This window comes from Schistocerca cancellata, chromosome 7 (assembly GCF_023864275.1).
Source record: "Schistocerca cancellata isolate TAMUIC-IGC-003103 chromosome 7, iqSchCanc2.1, whole genome shotgun sequence".
In the NCBI taxonomy this organism is placed as follows: Eukaryota; Metazoa; Arthropoda; class Insecta; order Orthoptera; family Acrididae; genus Schistocerca; species Schistocerca cancellata.
This window is the reverse complement of record NC_064632.1, coordinates 536,703,523-536,723,570: the sequence shown is the minus strand read 5'-3', so window position 1 is coordinate 536,723,570 and position 20,048 is coordinate 536,703,523. Positions and strand designations below refer to the sequence as shown.

Here is a 20,048-nt window from a genome sequence, read left to right as displayed (position 1 = left end):
CCAAAAAAAATTTTACAATATTGCTCAAAAAATTTTCAAAATTCTTCTTTCGACGATGTAGCCGGCGATCTCGTTGTGAAGTCGATGGAACAGGAACACTGGGTACGGACACCGCGTAGGCGACGTACAGCGTCTGGTGGAGGCGGCACGGAGGACAGGCGATGGCTTATGGTACAGGATAGAAGCTGGTAATGTGCCGTAGAAACAGGAAGATGACCTCAGGAACAGATGGTCAGGGACGTGAACATGAAACAGGTTTAAAGTGGAATAAGAAAAGGTTCTGACTGAATAAATCCCTGGAAGAGAGTGGATTAAGGCAACAAAGTCCATATTTCATCGGTGAACTCAAAATCGGAGTGGATTCTTATATTCTTCCATCTGTACTAGAGTGGAACATCCATCAGTCCTGACAATTGCAAATTTTTTTGTAGTCCTCAATACCAATTACAACTGCTGATTGTCCAAAATATTGCCAAATAGACTGTGAGCATTTAAATTTTGTTGTAGCTCATATCGAATGTATTCCTCTCAAAAAAGTTTTTAGATCTAATCTTCGGTTTGTTATAGTGCAGGTGGAAGTAGAGCATTGAATCTGTCCGAGGTTTGCTTTCAATTACGAAATTATGGATAAAATTTAAGTTTACACCTGATGAAAAATTTTAAACATAGGCATATGACACTGACTCCACAAAAGGAATAATTTGAAAAATTTTCATTATTCTTATAATTAATTGATTTATAGATCCACTTGCAAATAAATATCATTAATGATGATGTATGTTCATTTAACAAATCATCCACTCGCAGAATCTTCTTCATCCTCTTATGAACATTTATGGAAATATATTTCAACAATTATGTTCATAATATGAAACACACAAACTGCTATTCATAAAATGTTAATTAAAATTCTTAAATTAATTCTCCTGGTAAAGAAGGCATAATGAAAAATCTAAAAATTATAATAATTTTCTCTCGCACAACCAGAGAGTTTCTTCAATTGTTTGCAATAGTGACATTATCGACTGTTGCTTCATTTCACAGTTCATTTGTTATCTTGCGTGAACAGCGCACATCATACACACAGCGTATTTACCTACATATCCCACACTGTTCAAGTTTCACACGCAATTCTCACATAAGTGCCGTGTCTTGAGGAAATGTAGATGCACTTTCATTGTATATCACTGTGGCTTCTGCTCATAGTCCACACTTACAAACACTAGTAATTAACAAATTCTTCTACCTATCTTAAAAATTTTTGTGCTAAACTATCACAGGAGTAATCTCACTGTCTCTTAACCTATCACAGGAGTAATCTGACTGTCTCTTAACCTGTCACAGGAGCAATCTCACTGTCTCTTAACCTATCACAGGAGTAATCTCACTGTCTCTTAACCTATCACAGGAGCAATCTCACTGTCTCTTAACCTATCACAGGAGCAATCTCACTGTCTCTTAACCTATCACAGGAGCAATCTCACTGTCTCTTAACCTATCACAGGAGCAATCTCACTGTCTCTTAACCTATCACAGGAGCAATCTCACTGTCTCTCAACCTCTAGACAACATAAACTTCTTGATATTTATATACACATTCGACTCATAGTCAAATTCCACTCTAAATTCTTCTCCATATTTGGTATCACAGATCTACGATCCTTCAAAAAATTTCTTAATATCATTATGCGGGAATAATCCCTTTATTCTTTTCGATTCGGGATATGCCAACAAGTATGATCCAGGATTTGGTATATTTACAATAACATATGGTCCGATATAAATAAGATTCCATTTCTTTATGTTCTTCATCAGTTTCGAGGAATGGATGTGTCGCTCAATAAAACCTTTTCTCCAAGATGAAACGTCTGAATCCGGTGAATCCGTTTATCGTATGTCAATTTCCGTTGTATTGCCTTGTTTGTTAAATTGACAAGTGCGAGTCGAATCTTTTCCTCCCATTTTAAATTCTGATCTTCATACTTTTCTTACGTTGCCTCCAGGTTTTGGAACGACTTAGAGCAGAGAACAATATGGATTAGTTGATGGCTCAATCAAGTTCCATTCGAACATTCTATTTATCTCCCTTTGAACAGATTGTTTTAAACGCCAGGGGATCGAATAGCGCGTGTAACAGTAAGTCTGATGTGGCTTCACTTGTAGGTGACAAATATACCCTTTAATAATTCCTGGTTTCACATCAAAAATCTCTTCATATGCCTCTAACAAATAATGGAGCTGCTGCCTGTGTTCTCCAGTAAGCTGATTTGATTCACTAGCTTTTATCATTGTTGTTTGGTTAAAGTCCTCCTGTTGTATCAAATACTTTGAAAGCTCTTTCCAACGACAGTTTGTAGTGTCAATTAATTGAATTATGGCACCGCGACAATATTTCTCATGCACCGTTTCCTTTCTATTTAAATCCATTGCTACCTCTTCTCCATTTAATCTAAATTTAACTATTCCTCCCAAAAAATCAATCTGACAATCGTACTCCTGCATACTCCCAATACCAAGAATACAGTCCACTATTAACTTCTCCACTACAAGGAACGTGCATTTTATTGCTACATTTCCCATTTTCATCTCTAATTGTGTTTGTATTTCGACATTGGGATAGCGTGCTCCAACAGCTCCGATGATTTTGCAGTTCTGTACCGGCAAAATTGGTACCTTCTTCTTCCTAATAATTCTCCTAAAAAGAGCGCCTGAGATGACATTGGCGGAAGCGGCGGTGTCTAATATCACATTCGTTGGAACTTCCTCTATTTCAACAAATACTTCCGATACCGAAACACTCGATCTGTCATTATGACACGTTATTAAATCCTTTGTTAACTCTTCAATCAACAGCTCACCATCATTATATCTTAACAATTGTAATTTTACTGTTTCGCCCCTAACAGATCCCCTGACCGCTCCTCCGGGGCACGATGCGGTCATGTTTAGTTTGACTGATTGTTGGTCCGATTGGTATTTGTCTCTTCAGCTACTTCAGTGATTATCGGTTGTTGTGGTGAATTCTGTCTATAATGTCTTGCTTGATTCGTGTAATTATTGTTGTTGTTCTGCTGGTGTTGGTAGAACTGTCCTGTGTTACCATACATTGGATTATATCGATTAAAATTCCTACTGTTCCTAAAATAGCCCCTCGCTGCACCATTACTAAAGTTTCCATTATGGTAATAATTATTGTTTGCATTTTGTCCATTGCTAAGTCTCCTCAGAGAGTGTAGTTGGTTATGATTAGTGTTACAGCTACCATTACTGCCATTCCCACTCGAGTTGCAGCTCGGATTCGCTTCTGTTGCTCTTCTTTGATATGACATTTCTCTTGCCCTTTTATTGTCCTCCTCAATTATATCAATACGATCAAGCGTAGTCATAAATGAGTCTATATCCTTATCATTTATATATAACAGCTGATTCCTTATACTGGTGGGTAGTCTGGACTTGAGTATTCTAAGTATATCCGGCAAAGGAATCGGTACATCCCAATACAGAGATTTATTAATGTATTTCTCAAAATATCTCTTTAGAGATCCTCTAGAAAATGAGAAAGGCTCAGGATATAATACTTCCTGCCTAAGTCTTTCTTGTACTCCAGCAGACCAATATTTTGCTAGAAAAGCATGCTCAAATTCTTTGTAACATTTACAAGAAGATGTTTGTTCGGATGCCCACAATGCTCCTGTTCCTTGTATATATCCAGATACAAAACTAATCTTTTGCCATTCTGTCCAAGATCGTGGAAATAGACCACTGAAACTTCGAATAAAGACTACAGGATGAACATTCTTTTTGTCAGGGTTAAAGATTTGAAATTGTCTCTGTTTACTCATCTTCTCCTCAACGCTACTACGATTCCAAAAATCATCCTGTTCGTACTTTTCCCTGGGGCTATCCGTTATATCGAATCTAACTTGTGACGTTCAAGTTCTGTCTACATCGGATCTTGACGTGGACGGAATGTCACGCGCAGATTGAGAGTTTTGTTTCCTACTTCTCGCTGTTTCTAAATCCTGCTGCGAGAGATCTAGTGATCTTTCGATATTTTCTTTCCAACGCGAGAATTCTTCGCCAAGTTGTTCACGAACTTCCTTCAACCCTTTGTTGAATAAATTCTTCTTGGAACTCTCTGAAATTGACTGTAAAGCTACTTTCACAGTTTCTTCTATGGTTTCCGAAGGAAAATTTTGCCGCTCTAATGTCATTTCTGAAATCTTTCCCGCAAGTACATTCATTCTATGTTCCACTGTCGTCTGTTTTTCCTTCACTTCGTCAAATTGCTTCTTTAGATTATCTTGGGATTCTATAATTTCTGGTATCATAGCTACGGAACACTGTATGTCCTCTTGAGCTTGTATTATTTGAGGAAACAGTTCTACTTGTTTTTGTATTGTGTCAATTTTGACGGATACATATTCGTTTATTTCCGCTTTTAATTTACTATTGTTTTCTTGGCATTGTTGGCGTACCTGCTCAATTTGAGCAATCAGATTCTGTTCGGTCTTTTCTGCCTGTTCTTTTATTTCCTGTGTCTGGGTATTTAATCTCTGATCTAATTCGGTAAAGGTTGCTCTTAACTGATTTTGTAATTGTGTTTGATTTTCGGCTAATTGATTTTGGAGTTCATTTTGTATAACGGATAAATCTCGTTTTACCTCCGCTTGGCCTTCGGCTAATAGAGACAACTGTTGCATAATAACAACTAATGTGTCAGCAACCCTCTGATCAACTGTTATATGGATGTTTTCTGAACCAGCGGGATTGTTTATATTGCTACCGCTAGCCACAACAGTCTCAGAATTGCTATCCATGGCCTCTGCTTCTGCGCAAACAGCTGAAGACTGTTGCACGTCTCGTTGCTGATTCAATGACATTTTAAATGCCGCTCTAGTCAATACCATTAAATAACCGTCAATATCAGGTTCTAATCACTAAATACAGTTTCAAATTTACTGTCGTAGTCAAACTTAACTTTCAAATTACTTCACAGATGGTACAAAGTTCAATGTCCAGATACGAAAATCACACTATATACAGTTCTAACTACTATCTGGAAAAAGTCCTTTCTAAATTGATTTCAAACTATTTTAACTACAGGATAAAAAAATTAGACTTCTCTGGCCTTGTTCTGTAGCCTCGGTGTTGTCCAATAGTTGAAATCGTTTCTTGGTATCCGCAATCTTTTACAATGGGCACCGAATCTCTCTTCAGATTAGTTACCTCTCGTTCTCGTTGGTTTTCATGAAACAAAAAATACATATATTATATAACAATCCAAAAGAGTCCTGTCTCACTGTCGCCACTGTAATTTTTTCCTCCTATCTATCTACGTAATTCAGTAGCTCTTAATTCGTTCGAGTAATCAATCATTCATGATAGGAAACACAGTCATAGCTCAGTCACTCAAAATGATTCTGAAATTTTACTTGTTAGAATGAAATCAGGCGATGATTCTTCTTCTCTGCAGGCTCGTGCTTTGCGGCAGTCTGCTAATCTGTACAAATAAAATGCCTCGTAATTTTTGGGAGCGTTGTATAATCAGTCGGGAAACCTCAGATCAAGCGGATATTTGGCTTTGATGATGTTTAACCTTCCGAAGAAGTAATGGAGCTCTTGTATTATTAAATGCAGGTTCGTATCCAGTCTTTCTGAAGTCTCTTCTGATTAACAACTACGCAATATATCGATAAATATCATTAATTCTCAAATTTAAAATACACACCTTTTATTTGGAGGTGCCATCTATATATATTTCCTTTTAATCGTACATTTCGTATCAGTTATTTTCTGTGATAAATCTCAATAACCAGATTACAGTTCTTCCAAACCAAGCTCAGGCTAATCGACACGAAGACAATCTCGGAAGTTCCCTTTCTTTTTTTTTCTACCACCAGAGAGAGTGCTACAAAGAATACTTATGCGCTCATGGCATAGCTATTGTATGAACTACTTTTCGCATGGATTCTGCGAGTATGAAGATAGAAAAATAGTAAACGTCATTCAAGGGTAGAATTGTATCAGAATAATTCATCGAATATAAAGAGATATTACAATTATTTGGAAGTAAATCGACTATTTACCATGCTTAACTACTATTTCCGCTAATGAATGTGTATTGTGTCCAGATAAATTGTGAACATGGGTTGGATCAAGTGATGCTTTTCTAAATTACAGATTATAGTTATTACAGTGTACTGAAGGTTAGATGGGTAGATCACATAACTAATGAGGAGGTATTGACTAGGGTTGGGGAGTAGAGAAATTTGTGGCACAACTTGACTAGAAGAAGGGATTGGTTGATAGGACATGTTCTGAGGTATCTAGGGGTCACCAGTTTAGTACTGGAGGGCAGCGTTGAGGATAAAAATCCTAGAGCGAGACCAAGAGATGAATGCACTAAACAGATTCAGAAGGATGTAGGTTGCAGTAGGTACTGGGAGATGAAGAAGATTGCACAGGATAGAGTAGCATGGAGAGCTGCATGAAACCAGTCTGTGGACAACAACAACAGCAACAGTGTCCCAATATAAACTTTCCTCTTACTTGGCAACATTATAAACATTTTGGCCCTTTACATAAAAGCACTAAATTGTTGGACATTTAATGTAAAAGGATTTCTGTACATGATACTACATTGTATTTTAAAATAAGTCACTGAGTGCAATTGACATTTCACCCATACTTGCAATACTCTTCCTCTGTCAACATAAGTTTACACTCTTACACATGTAAGTATTTATATCATTTTTACAGTCATCATTTAATTATGCCACTGGCTTTGTAGCAGAAATATGTTGCTAATCTCTTATACATTTTCTTTATTATTTCAGTGACTCTTCCTGGTATGTCTTCTTCAGTAAAAAGATGGATATTTACAATATCCACATTTATATTTGACATATAATAAAAATCTGATGATTAACACTGATGTTTCTGCGGGTTTGGTACTTCAGATTTTTATTTTCGTGTACCCCTCCACACAGTAATAATCGATACCTGCAAGTCTAACAGCAACAGTTTTGTTACTTTCATAGTTTTTATTTAATTATCTGTCCATACTTTCGGAATTCTGTCTTCAGAGTGAATCTACAGTTATTAATCATACGTTACACAAAATAACAATATGTTCTACTTGCCCTACATATGGTAGGTTAATATGATTCCCTTAGTAATTTCTTGTGAGTGTATACTTAAGAATTTATGTCACACAATGAAACAGTTTTTAAAGATTTTCTCTGTTTAATGATGATAAAAAGTCCAACTATTTTTCGTATTGTAACTATGAACATGATGATTTTCTCTGTACTACCCAATATCACTGTCAAAAGGAAGCATTTCTGTGATAGGTCTTTATATTAACGAAAGATTTTTCTTTAAGACACATTCTGTAACTGCACTGTGATGATATTTTCAATATTAGTCATGTGCTGTAATGTGTTTTGTGTAATGTTTATTGTTAACCACAGTAGTTTGCCATCTTTTATAATAACCTGTTTTAGTGTTCTTATCTAATCATATAATAGCGATAAGATATTATGGTAAAATATTTAATATGTGAAATTTACATATTTCTAAACATACATTTCATTTTTCTCATTAGAGTACCTGTATTAATATTTGAAAGTAGTAACATATGAATAAAATATGTAGGGACACATGTAATATGATGAATATTTAGGTATTATAGCTGCAATAAGATAGTGATGGAACAGATTATCTGATAAAGATAATAAATTGTACTATGGATGAAATAGAATTATCTTGGCTCACAACTTCATTAAAGTGTTTTACAAATCTGTTTGAAGATACTGGATGAATATGTTTTCTTATCTTATACATATCTGTGAAATATAAATAATGGTAATGTACAAATAGTACTGAATTTTCTTAGTGACAAAGTTCTTTGGGGTTAGCAAAGAATTGCAATTAAAAAAATATTCAGGATAAATTGATTTATATGAGTTTATCATAACAATTATATTAATTTATTGATGGTTTTGCCCTGTAGTATCTTCTAAGATATTGCCTGAAGTTTTCCATGAAACAATCCTTAACACAAGGTAGACTTAGAGAGCTTTGATTAAAGTAATATCAACAGCTGATATGTATTGACAATACAAGATCACATTTAGGAAAAATAGTGTGCATTAGTGTTTTAGTTCTTAAAAATCAATATCTGAGATGTTTATCAATAAGAAACAAAATATTTACCGAAATTAATTTTTTCTAAATATGATGTTCTATTCTCAATACGCATCAGCTGATAAGATAACGTTATTAAAATCTTTCTAGTCTACGTTCTGTTAGTGACTCTAAGTTTACACTGAATATTAATTCATGTTTAAAAGTATAGGAAGAGGATAAAATGATGTAATCATTGGATTTCTCTGTCCACAGTCCGTTCCTTCAGACATCAGGCAAGAAGTGGGCGGTTTTTGGACGAGAAGGCGCCTGTTGTGTATTAAGGTAAGAACATAACATGCTGACATTAATTTCATTGATTTATAGCATGTGCCTGGCTCAGAATGTAGCAAATCCTTATTTCACATCTGAGGTGTGATATAGTGCTGATCTTATATATTATTTGTATCGGTATTAGATACAGTACATGATTATACAATGAAAAATGTCCGCTGAAATACCAGAAACTTCTTTTCAGTGACAAATCCATTTACTATGTAAGAATGGGATTTAGTCTCTCACAAGACAATATTTTATGTATGAATATGTTCTGCTGACAAAACAATAAAGAAATACTCAGTGTACAAGCCGCCACTATTGCAAATATTGCTCATTCATTTGCATGGTTTGAGCTTTATTTGCATCATGATTAATTAACTGATGGTTATGGCTAAAGGTTGTTTAAAAAAGGATTTTCAGCAGCCTACTGTGGCGTGTGCATCATCAACACTGGACATGGCTCCACATTTCCTTTTCAGATGAGTCGCTGTTTTGTATAAAGCTAGATGTATTCATATGTGGAGACTCTGGGGTGATGACCATGGACAGATCACATTTGTCATTGTATTACATACCCTCCACCTGGTGTGATGGTATGGAGTGGTTGTTGTTAGATAACACGACCACTTCTGGCCTGTACATTCAGTAATCTGGACTATGGCTGTCACATTTCTGACTAGTTGGGACGTGGATCTGAGGACTACCTTCATGTCTTTGTGTTTTTACATTTCAAGAAAATAATGCAAAACCACTTGTTTATGATGCTGTTCTAATCCAGCCCGATACAGAGGCCAGACGGTTCTCTGTATCTTTCACCATTTCAAAATATCTGGTCATGGGTTGCCCACAGAATGCCACACACTGATTCAGTACGACTGATGAACTCTGACACAGTGATGGGACAGAATGAAATGACATACCTGTATCAGCTCGAAACTGTACACACCCAGGATTGAACCGTTGTTGCAGTCGGAGGTAGCAGCCCTGTGTACTAAATTTCTAAATTTGGTAACCTATACATAATCAGTTTGCCGAACTAATCTGTGTTTTCTTGCTATAGTATAAAGGCCCAGTAAGCAAAAATTAGCTATTGGCTGTGCTTCCTGGTGCTGCGATTTCAGTGGCCAGCAGTGTGTAGCTGTCCCATGATTTTTGGATTACACTTTTTGGTTACTGGGAAAAGTTATTAGAGATAAATATCCAGAAATATAATGATTTGAATGTCAACATTAGTAGTATGGAATGGGGATGCCAAATTAAGAGTTATTACAAGACTCAAAAAAGTGTATGTAACGCCCACAAAGGGACAAAACTTTCATGAACTTCGTTCGACTGATAATTGATTTTCTTTTTTTTAAATTTCAAATCAGTGTTCCGCCGGTTGACGTAATAGATTGTTTACTGTACTGACAGTCGTGATTTCCATCTTTGTCCATTTTCGAGTACTACAATATGAAGCACGTTCAGACCTCTACAAACGAAGTGACTGTTGAAAGACACTTATGGAGAAAAAGATCGCAACATCAAGATGGAGTAGCACGAAATAAACGACAGTAGGTAGGCGCGTTTCTGCATCTTAAAGACGATGTCTATTCAGACTTCTCGCGAGTCGCATAAGGGTGGCGCTAGTAGCGCATCTATGAGTATGAATATCAGGTTTGCTTTTAATACGCGCTGTAACGGTCATGAGCGTTAGTTATCTTTGAGACTGGAAGTGGTTAGTTGATGTTACACAGGAATGCCTTTAAAGTGACAATGACGACATTAACAACACCTCACTGAGTTTGGACGAGGCCGTGTAGTAACGCTACGAGGAGTTGCCTGTTTCTTCTGCGATAGTGCAGAAGGACTTGGCAGAATGTAGCCACTGTAAGTGACTGCTGTCAGTGGTGGTCACGAGAATATGCAATCACGACAAGACCACGCTCTAGACGGGCACGTGGCACTACCGAAAGGGAAAACCGTCGTGGTCGAAGTATAGCTCTGGTGCATCGTACTGCATGTGCAGCAACAATATGAGCAGCAGTTGACATCACAGTGACGCAAAGAACTGATCAAGGAAAGCTCCTGTAGCGTGAATTCCACTGACCCTAAACCGCCACCAATTGCGAATGTAGTGGTTTCACTCACTGGATGGCAGGGCGGAGGTCTGTTGTGTTTTTTGATGAAATAACGTTCCGCCTCGGTGTCCAGTGATGGCCGTGTGCTGGTTAGAAAGAGGCCAGATGTGGGCTTGCGACCAATCTATCTGCCTGCTAGACACACTGGACCTACACCTAGAGTCATGGTTTAGGGCGCGATTTCGTGTGACACCAGGAGTGGTCTCTTGGTTACCCTAAGCTCCATGGCTACAAATTTGTGAATCAGTCTGGTGATCTTACCTTTTGTGCTGGCATTCATGAACGGCGTTCGAGGGTGTGTTTTCAAAAGGATAACGCTCGCCTACATACCGCTGTTGTAACCCAACCTGCTCTACAGAGTGTCGACATGTTGCCTTTGCCTGCTCGATAACCAAATCTGTTTCCAATCGATCGTATATGGGAGTCATCATCGAACGTCAACTCCTGCATCATCCATAACCAGCATTAACCGTGTAAGCTTTCTATAAAATATTATCTGACTACGATAAAACTCAATGCTTTGATCTCGAAACATGTAACATGTACTGTAGATAACGTATTTAACTGCTGAGCAACACTGACTGTTGGTTGACCCTGTGTTGCCCATGTGAACAGCGTCGTGAACTTCAAACTTCATGAAGTGCAAAATTTGAAATGAAGATGTTGTGTTGGCAGAAGAGCCAACACCGTGTTACTAGTGGAGGCCGAAATGCACGCGTGTTAGCTCACGCAGGCTGGCGTGAGGAGGGAAGAACTATACTGACGTGAGGTCTGGACCATGACAAGGTATTGGAATTCAGAAAGCGGATGTAATTACTTTGATACTTAACTTTAATCCATTAATGATGAACGTCGCTCTTGACGGTACATGATTCACAACATCATCTGTTCAGAATAGTAACTGAATATGGCGCCTTGCTAGGTCGTAGCAAATGACATAGCTGAAGGCTATGCTAACTATCGTCTCGGCAAATGAGAGCGTATGTAGACAGTGAACCATCGCTAGCAAAGTCGGTTGTACCACTGGGGCGAGTGCTAGGAAGTCTCTCTAGACCTGCCGTGTGGCGGCGCTCGGTCTGCAATCACTGATAGTGGCGACACGCGGGTCCGACGTATACTAACGGACCGCGGCCGATTTAAAGGCTACCAGCTACCAAGTGTGGTGTCTGGCGGTGACACCACAAAAGATTCATTGTCTTTGCTTCAAATTATGCTCTTCATGAAGTTAAATGCCAAAGGAAACTAAATTCGTGCTCAGTGAAAACTTAATGACTGAAACTCAGTGCCGAAGCACATTGTAAACGACACGTAATATGAAGAGCAATGTCAGACTAGGAAAATTCACAAAAATTAATTATTCCTCTATTAGGAAGAAAACAGCTGAATGAAATTACCAACACTGTACACTGAGCTTCATTCTAGCACGACACCTCACAATCCTCACTACACACTCTTTGCTCAGGAACGCAAGGTGAGATCTACCCCGAAATAAAAGTGACGCACTTCTTGATCAGCATGCTGGTATTGTGTTAGGAGCACTGACGTTCTCGAAATCAATTACAAATAAGCAGATGCAGCAACTAAAAACAAATCGCCGCGCATGGTCACCGCGTGGTCAGTGGCGCCTTGCCATGGTTCGCGAGGCTCTCCCCATCAGAGGTTCGAGTCCATCGAGCATGGTTGTGTGTGTTATCTTTAGCATAAGTTAGTTTAAGTTTGATTAAGTAGTGTGTAAGCCCAGGGACCGATGACCTCAGCAGTTTGGTCCCATAGGAAATTAACGAAAAATTTCCAAATAAAAATAAATCATGTACTCTAAATTTCTTTTAACAGGAACAATCTGCTGCTTTGTGTTGTGCGAGGTGAAATGCACACACGATAAAAGTTTAAAATTTTATGCACACACGATAAAAATTCAAAATTTTACTATGAATCGTGTCTGTGGGTTTTTCTTCAAAAAATGGTTTTTGAGAAATCATTGACAAAAGATACAATGTAAGACGACTATAACAATTACAAAATTCTCTGATTACAAAAATTACAAACATACTTTTAAAATTCCTCCAATATCATTGACAAAAGATACAATGTAAGACGACTATAACAATTACACAAATTCTCTGATTACAAAAATTACAAACATACTTTTAAAATTCCTCCAATATCTTCATCAGTATATATTATAGATCACCGTTTTTATCTCCATAACAAAGTATTCTAGATACCTGCCAGTAGTCGAGAGCACTAATACACTTGGATGTGTATTCCTCTACGTGAATACTGGGCTGGCCCCCACATTCCGCCTCAGTTACAGAAACATGTTCACACTATTCCATGGCTTACCCTAGATGCGGACAGATGGGTCCACTCATTCCATCCTGGAGGGGTTCATGGTAGCGGCAGGTAGATCATACAGCCACTCTCTGCAACTAACACTGCCAAATCAATAGTAACAAAGCCAACCCCGCATTGCAGATGGAATAAGGCCTCAAGAAAAGATGATGAATAAAGTATTCTAGATAGTTCCTCCCAATTACACAAAAAACAGATCTCATTCTTTGAAAAACTCAACTGCAAGCTACTATAACTTAAGTAAGAAATTTCCAGCGTTGAACAACTTGAGTAGCAAGTCAATCATAGATAAAACTAAATACAGGATCAGGGATCTTACTGACTACACCCACAGTTTTCTCAGTCATCTTTTTGCAATACAGTAAAGGTGAATTATTTACAATAGCAGAAAACATATAGGAACCTTACATTATCTCCTGTCCTCCCCCCCACTCCCACCCAAGAACAATATTTGTAGTAATTGTCTTGCCTGTGGTGATGCAAGGAGGATGGAATTTTTACAAAAAAATTACAAAGAAGTTAGTGCAATAAGTTACAGTTACAAATAATATTACAGGCTTTAGAATCCAGGTTACAAAATGTACAAAAGGATGTTCTGATTTGAATTTTACATATCAACATTGTCTTTGCACAGGTAATAAGCACAATACTATTAGATGAGTTCTGTAGATTGTAGGTAAATGTTGTATCACTTAAAATGTAATGTCTCATATCATTAATCTTGAGGCTACTATGTTAATACAACTAAAAGTAAAATGTTGTCTAACTTAGCACCAACAAAGATAGTGTTAAGGTGTTTTGTCATTAATCTTGTGGCTAAGAAAAGGACCGCTGCTAGCACAATATTGACAAATTTCTTTAAGTATGGCCACCGATGAGGTCGCTGACCCTGTAGTATTGGCCCTGGCAGGTGAAGAGTTCTAACAAAAATGAAGACTGTCTCAGGCTCAGGGGCAGCCAGTAAAGGAATTGAATGTCTGTCACTGACTACACTCTGAAGAGTGCCAGCTAATGTGGAATCAAACATGAGCAGGCCTAGGTAAGTGGTTTTCCGCTGACAACTCATATGTCCAGTTGAAGTCTGTTATGAGCAGATTCAGGGAAACAGCTTTTCATTGATATCTAGAAGATGCACTGACTATTTCCTTTAAGTGTGTGCAAAACTTATTTCAGTCCATGGTAGCTTCACTGAATTTGTGATGTACTTCACAAATAGGCTATGTGACTATGTGAATCGCACTTGTAATATTATGTCACTAAGAAATGATTTGATTCCTAGCAAATATCTGAAACAGTACAAGATCATTGCATGAAAATGTAAGATGAAGCTTATATACAAGAGTGAGTATTTATAGATCACAGTACTCAGTGTGATCAGAAAACATTCACATACAGAAATAATTACGTAATAGCTTGTGCCAGATACTAAGTGAAGTTATCAAGAGGAGCAACTAACAAAGTATCATTATCTTCTAATGGCGACAAATTTCCATGACAGTGTACAAGAAAATCTAATGTGCACACAGTAACAGATCTAATATTATGAAACTAACAATTAATATTACAAACTTAGGAAAAGTGGTAATAAAAATACATACATGAAAAACATACACACAGCATGAGAGGAAGAAGGTGCATAGACCAGAAATAAATGACAAATAGATGTATGATGGTTCATGCAAAGGGAAAGGGAATTAAGTTACTTCAGATTCAAAGTCTCAGTCAGTCTGCTTTATGTCCTACCCTAATGTTATGTACGACTCTGGTGTACTGATCAGCCTTCTATCTTCTGTACTGTATGCATATCGTATGTTCTCTGAAACCTCAGACTTCTCTCATAATATCCTTTATCTAATTTTGCCTACCAAAAACATAATATTCACATCATAATACCGCTCATGTTTACTTACCTGCCAAAACAACCATTTCAATGTGCTGCATTTCATTATCACATTATCATAGCCACATAATATAATCATTATTTAGTCTTTCTATAATCACATTTACACAATATAATCACATTTTTTCTCATTTATAGATGCATGTGTTACATTTTCAACTTACTCTCTTCCTATACCCAATTTTTGATAATTCTGCTATGTCATGGCATTTACCTCATTTATAGCCTCTAATAGTAAATACTTATCCTAAGTGAACTCACATAAAACTATAAGCGCCGCAGTATACATACATACATAGTTCATCAGGAAAGCAGTGCAGCCAAATTCATTACCCTGCACATATAAACAGCCAAATATTTCGTCAGAATGGCAGTGCAGCGAAGTACCTTATCCTACACATTTACAGCAAAATCATTATGGTAAAACAGTAAACAAAATGGAGAACACATTCTTCGTCTAAGACAAACAAAAGTTTTATCTTAAAAGCGATGCAGAAACTGAAGCCAAGTACATCACAACAGAAATGCTAGATACCAGTGTCATTCCAAAATGCCATTAAGATACTGGCGTCAAAAGTTTATTCATGCACCAATGATTGTGTAATGGATGAGTTCACAAAAGGCAAATACTATGTTAAGCAAGAGTCACATTATGCAACAAAATTATACACCTTTCACAATCCTAACCTGAGCCGTGGCAAGACAATTAATTAGTAAGTGCTCAAATGCAAAACAAAGAAAACATTATGGATTAAATGTTAGCATAAGCGTAGGTTTCCATGGCTGTTGTTCCTGTCAATAAAATTCTTCTGGGCTGTTGACCGCATATTCAATGTGTAAAATTGTCCAACTTTCATTAAAATACTCGTTTTATCACCAAATACACCAATATTTTGATTAAAGGTCCACTCCTTCATGCCCGGGTTCCTGGGTTCGATTCTCAGCTGGGTCAGGGATTTTTTCTGCCTCGTGATGACTTGGTGTTGTGAGATGTCCTTAGGTTAGTTAGGTTCAAGTAGTTCTAGGGGACTGATGACTATAGATGTTAAGTCCCATAGTGCTCAGAACCAACAACTCCTTCATGTTTTGCACTTATGCTTAGTGTCATAAGAACTTGCCATTCAACGATGCATAGTATGTACAACTATATCTGCTGGACAACTATAAGCTGGAATGTACACATAGTAGCCAAATTCGTTTTAATACATATGTACAGGGCGATTATAATTAAACTTAAAGTTTCAAAACGTTGTAGATATAACACCACTTGTCAGAATAACGTCAAATTACAACGGAATATTATCGGGGAAGAGCGAAACCGTATAGCAGAAGAAAAAAATAGTGTGCAAATTGACTAATAGATGGAGCCGTATGTGTCAGAATACGTAAATGAAATAACCTGTCGCCGCAAGGGATTAGCCTAGCGGTCTAGGGCGCTGCAGTCACGGACTGTGCCGCTGGTCTCGGCGGAGGTTCGAGTCCTCCCTCGGGCATGGGTGTGTGTATTTGTCCTTAGGATAATTTACGTTAAGTAGTGTGTAAGCTTAGGGACTGATGACCTTAGCAGTTAAGTCCCATAAGATTTCACAACATTTTTTGAAGACACCTGTCACGCGCACGACCCATTGAAGTTGTTATAAACACGCCGGGTACACGGCTTTTCCTCCTTTGGCGTCTGCGACGTTCGCCATGACTGTCTCAAGGCAGGATCGCACTCTGCTTGTAAAGCTGTGTTGCAAAAATGATGTCTGTGCACACGTTACTTTGCAGAAGTTCCAGACAGAGAATGGTTTGAAAAAAGGTGTTGGTCCGATGACTGCCGTGAGTCTGGAGAAAATGATTAGGAAATTCTAAAAGACGGGTTCTTTTTGTGTGCAACCTGGTAGAGGGAGGAAACGAATTGATTTGACGTCAGTGGAAGCAGTGGCCACAGCAACGCAGGAGGAGACGAGTGGTGGTGTGCCAACGCGTAGTACACGGAGAATTGCCCGAACACTGGACATACCCTTGAGCATGGTGCGTAAAATCCTACGAAACATCCTTCTTTGCTATCCCTTCAAAATTAGCCATGTGCACGAATTGCTTCCTGTTGACCTGCCAGTAAGGTAGACCTTTGCTTTAGAATCTCTTGCTCGCATGGAAGTGGACAATGACTGGCGTGAAAGTTTTTGTGGACAGCCGAAGCCCACTTCCATCTGGCAGGATATGTCAATACACAGAACTGCCGAATATGAGCAACGGAAAATGCATACGCAAATCAACCAGTAGCCCTTCATCCCGAAAAGGTTTACGGCGTCATTTAACATAGGGTCATATTTTTTCGAAGAGACAGGTGCTTCCGGTCCTGTTACTTGTACCGTCACTGGTAAGCGCTATGAGTGTCTTTTGCGCAACCACGTCATTCCAGCTCTCCAACAGTGTGGATATTTGGATGGTATCATTTTTATGCAAGATGACGCACGTCCGCACATTGCAAATCCAGTTAAGCAGCTGCTGAAGCGCCATTTTCGTAATGCTAGAATTATCAGCCGCAATTTCCGTACAGCCTGGCCGTCCCGATCACCTGATCTTAACCCGCGTGAATTCTGGCTGTGGGGCTAACTGGAAGATGATGTGTTCAATGTTCCGATTGCTAACTTAGCTGCATTGAAGGCACGCATTGCGCAACACATTCTGAACGCGACCTCGGAAACACTTCAATCAGTTGTGGAACATGCTATTTATCGATTTCAACTTGTTGCACAAAACGGTGGACAATATATTGAACCATGTTTTGCGCAAGTCACATGGAAATTAATAATCCGATTTGACTTTGATTGATGCTTTTTATGCGGTTTTTGGCCTCAGGACAATTAAAAACCGATGTGATTGCTGCTTTTATGCGGTTTTTGGCCCAAGGAGAATTAAAAACCGAATTTTTCCATCCGATGTGATAGGACCTTGCCGTGGTGGATAGGCTTACGTAACTAACAGTATCACATTTGCACATCTATGCATACTGAGTAGCACAGTTTGTTTAACGTCGAACATGCACCTTAAGCATTGTTATTTGATTCATTTGCCGTTTTTAGTCGAACATTATTAAATTGTGATGCTTACAGCAGCATCTATTGCTACATTTTGTAACTATTTATTTTTCTTCTGCCATACGTTTTCCCGTTTCACCGATAAATTTCCTTTGCAATTTAACGTTATTCTGACCGGTCAGCCATCACTCCAGGGTGAATGGCGGACCTTAAGCATTGTTGTTTGATTCATTTGCCGTTTTTAGTCGAACATTATTAAATTGTGATGCTTACAGCAGCATCTATTGCTACATTTTGTAACTATTTATTTTTCTTCTGCCATACGTTTTCCCGTTTCACCGATAAATTTCCTTTGCAATTTGACGTTATTCTTACCGGTCAGCCATCACTCCAGGGTGAATGGCGGACAGTGGTGGGCTCGCGCGTGCCTGGCCGAAAGGCGAAGGTGGGATCTGGCCGCGTGGCAGCTGCCTTACCCCTTTCCAACAGGTACGGGGTGCTTCCTAGTGGTGATGACATCGTTTCCGAGCCACCACAGGATGCCTCGCCTGTTGGGCCAGTGGCCGATTCTCCGGCAAGGTCCCGACAGTCACAGAGGGCGGGCCTATTAGTTATAGGGAGCTCCAACGTTAGGCGGGTTATGGAGCCCCTCAGGAAAATAGCGGGTAGGTCGGGGAAGAATGCCAGTGTGCACTCGGTGTGCTTGCCGGGGGGTCTCGTCCGTAATGTGGAGGAGGCCCTTCCGGCAGCTATTGAACGCACTGGGTGTGACCGGCTGCAGATAGTAGCACATGTCGGAACGAATGACGCCTGCCGCTTGGGTTCTGAGGCCATCCTTGGTTCCTTCCGGCGGCTGGCTGATTTGGTGAAGACAACCATCATCGCACGCGGAGTGCAAGCTGAGCTTAATATCTGCAGCATAGTGCCCAGAGTCGATCGCGGTCCTCTGGTTTGGAGCCGTGTGGAGGGTCTAAACCAGAGGCTCAGACGACTCTGCGACTATAATGGTTGCAAATTCATCGACCTCCGTTATTGGATGGAGAACTGTAGGGCCCCCCTAGACAGGTCAGGCGTGCACTACACACCGGAAGCAGCTACTAGGGTAGCAGAGTACGTGTGGCGTGCACACGGGGGTTTTTTAGGTTAGAGGGACCCCCCCTTGGGCGAAACGATAAAATACCTGACGGCTTACCAGAGAGGACATTATCATCGTTGATAAAGAACGTCCGTCCTAAGAGACCAAAAACAGGAAAAGTTAACGTAATATTGGTAAACTGCAGGAGTATCCAGGGCAAGGTTCCTGAATTAGTATCTCTTATTGAAGGAAATAGTGCGCATATAGTATTAGGAACGGAAAGTTGGTTAAAACCGGAAGTGAACAGTAACGAAATCCTAGACACAGAATGGAATATATACCGCAAGGATAGGATAAACGCCAATGGTGGAGGAGTATTTATAGCAGTAAAGAATTCAATGATATCCAGTGAAGTTATTAGCGAATGCGAATGTGAAATAATCTGGGTTAAGCTAAGTATCAAAGGTGGGTCAGATATGATAGTCGGATGCTTCTATAGACCACCTGCATCAGCAACCGTAGTAGTTGAGCGCCTCAGAGAGAACCTGCAGAACGTCGTGAAGAAGTTTCGTGATCATACTATTGTAATAGGGGGAGACTTCAATCTACCAGGTATAGAATGGGATAGTTACACAATCAGAACTGGAGCCAGGGACAGAGACTCTTGTGACATTATCCTGACTGCCTTGTCCGAGAATTACTTCGAGCAGATAGTTAGAGAACCAACTCGTGAAGCTAACGTTTTAGACCTCATAGCAACAAATAGACCGGAACTTTTCGACTCCGTGAATGTAGAAGAGGGTATCAGTGATCATAAGTCAGTGGTTGCATCAATGACTACAAGTGTAATAAGAAATGCCAAGAAAGGAAGGAAAATATATTTGCTTAACAAGAGTGATAGGGCACAAATCGCAGAATATCTGAGTGACCACCATCAAACGTTCATTTCTGAGGAAGAGGATGTAGAACAAAAATGGAAAAAATTCAGAAACATCGTCCAGTACGCCTTAGATAAGTTCGTACCGACTAAGGTCCAAAGCGAGGGGAAAGATCCACCGTGGTATAACAATCATGTACGAAAGGTACTACGGAAACAAAGAAAGCTT

General features: G+C 39.0%; 1 long non-coding RNA gene across 1 annotated transcript in view; it reads left to right on the top strand.

Annotated features, from left to right (window-relative positions):
• The window catches only part of LOC126092217 (uncharacterized), a 761,555-nt gene that overhangs the window by 288,816 nt on the left and 452,691 nt on the right, over positions 1–20,048 (top strand). Inside the window, exon 2 of the long non-coding RNA XR_007521311.1 lies at positions 8,407–8,475. This is a non-coding gene — a long non-coding RNA (uncharacterized LOC126092217). The remainder of the gene's footprint in view (positions 1–8,406; positions 8,476–20,048) is intronic.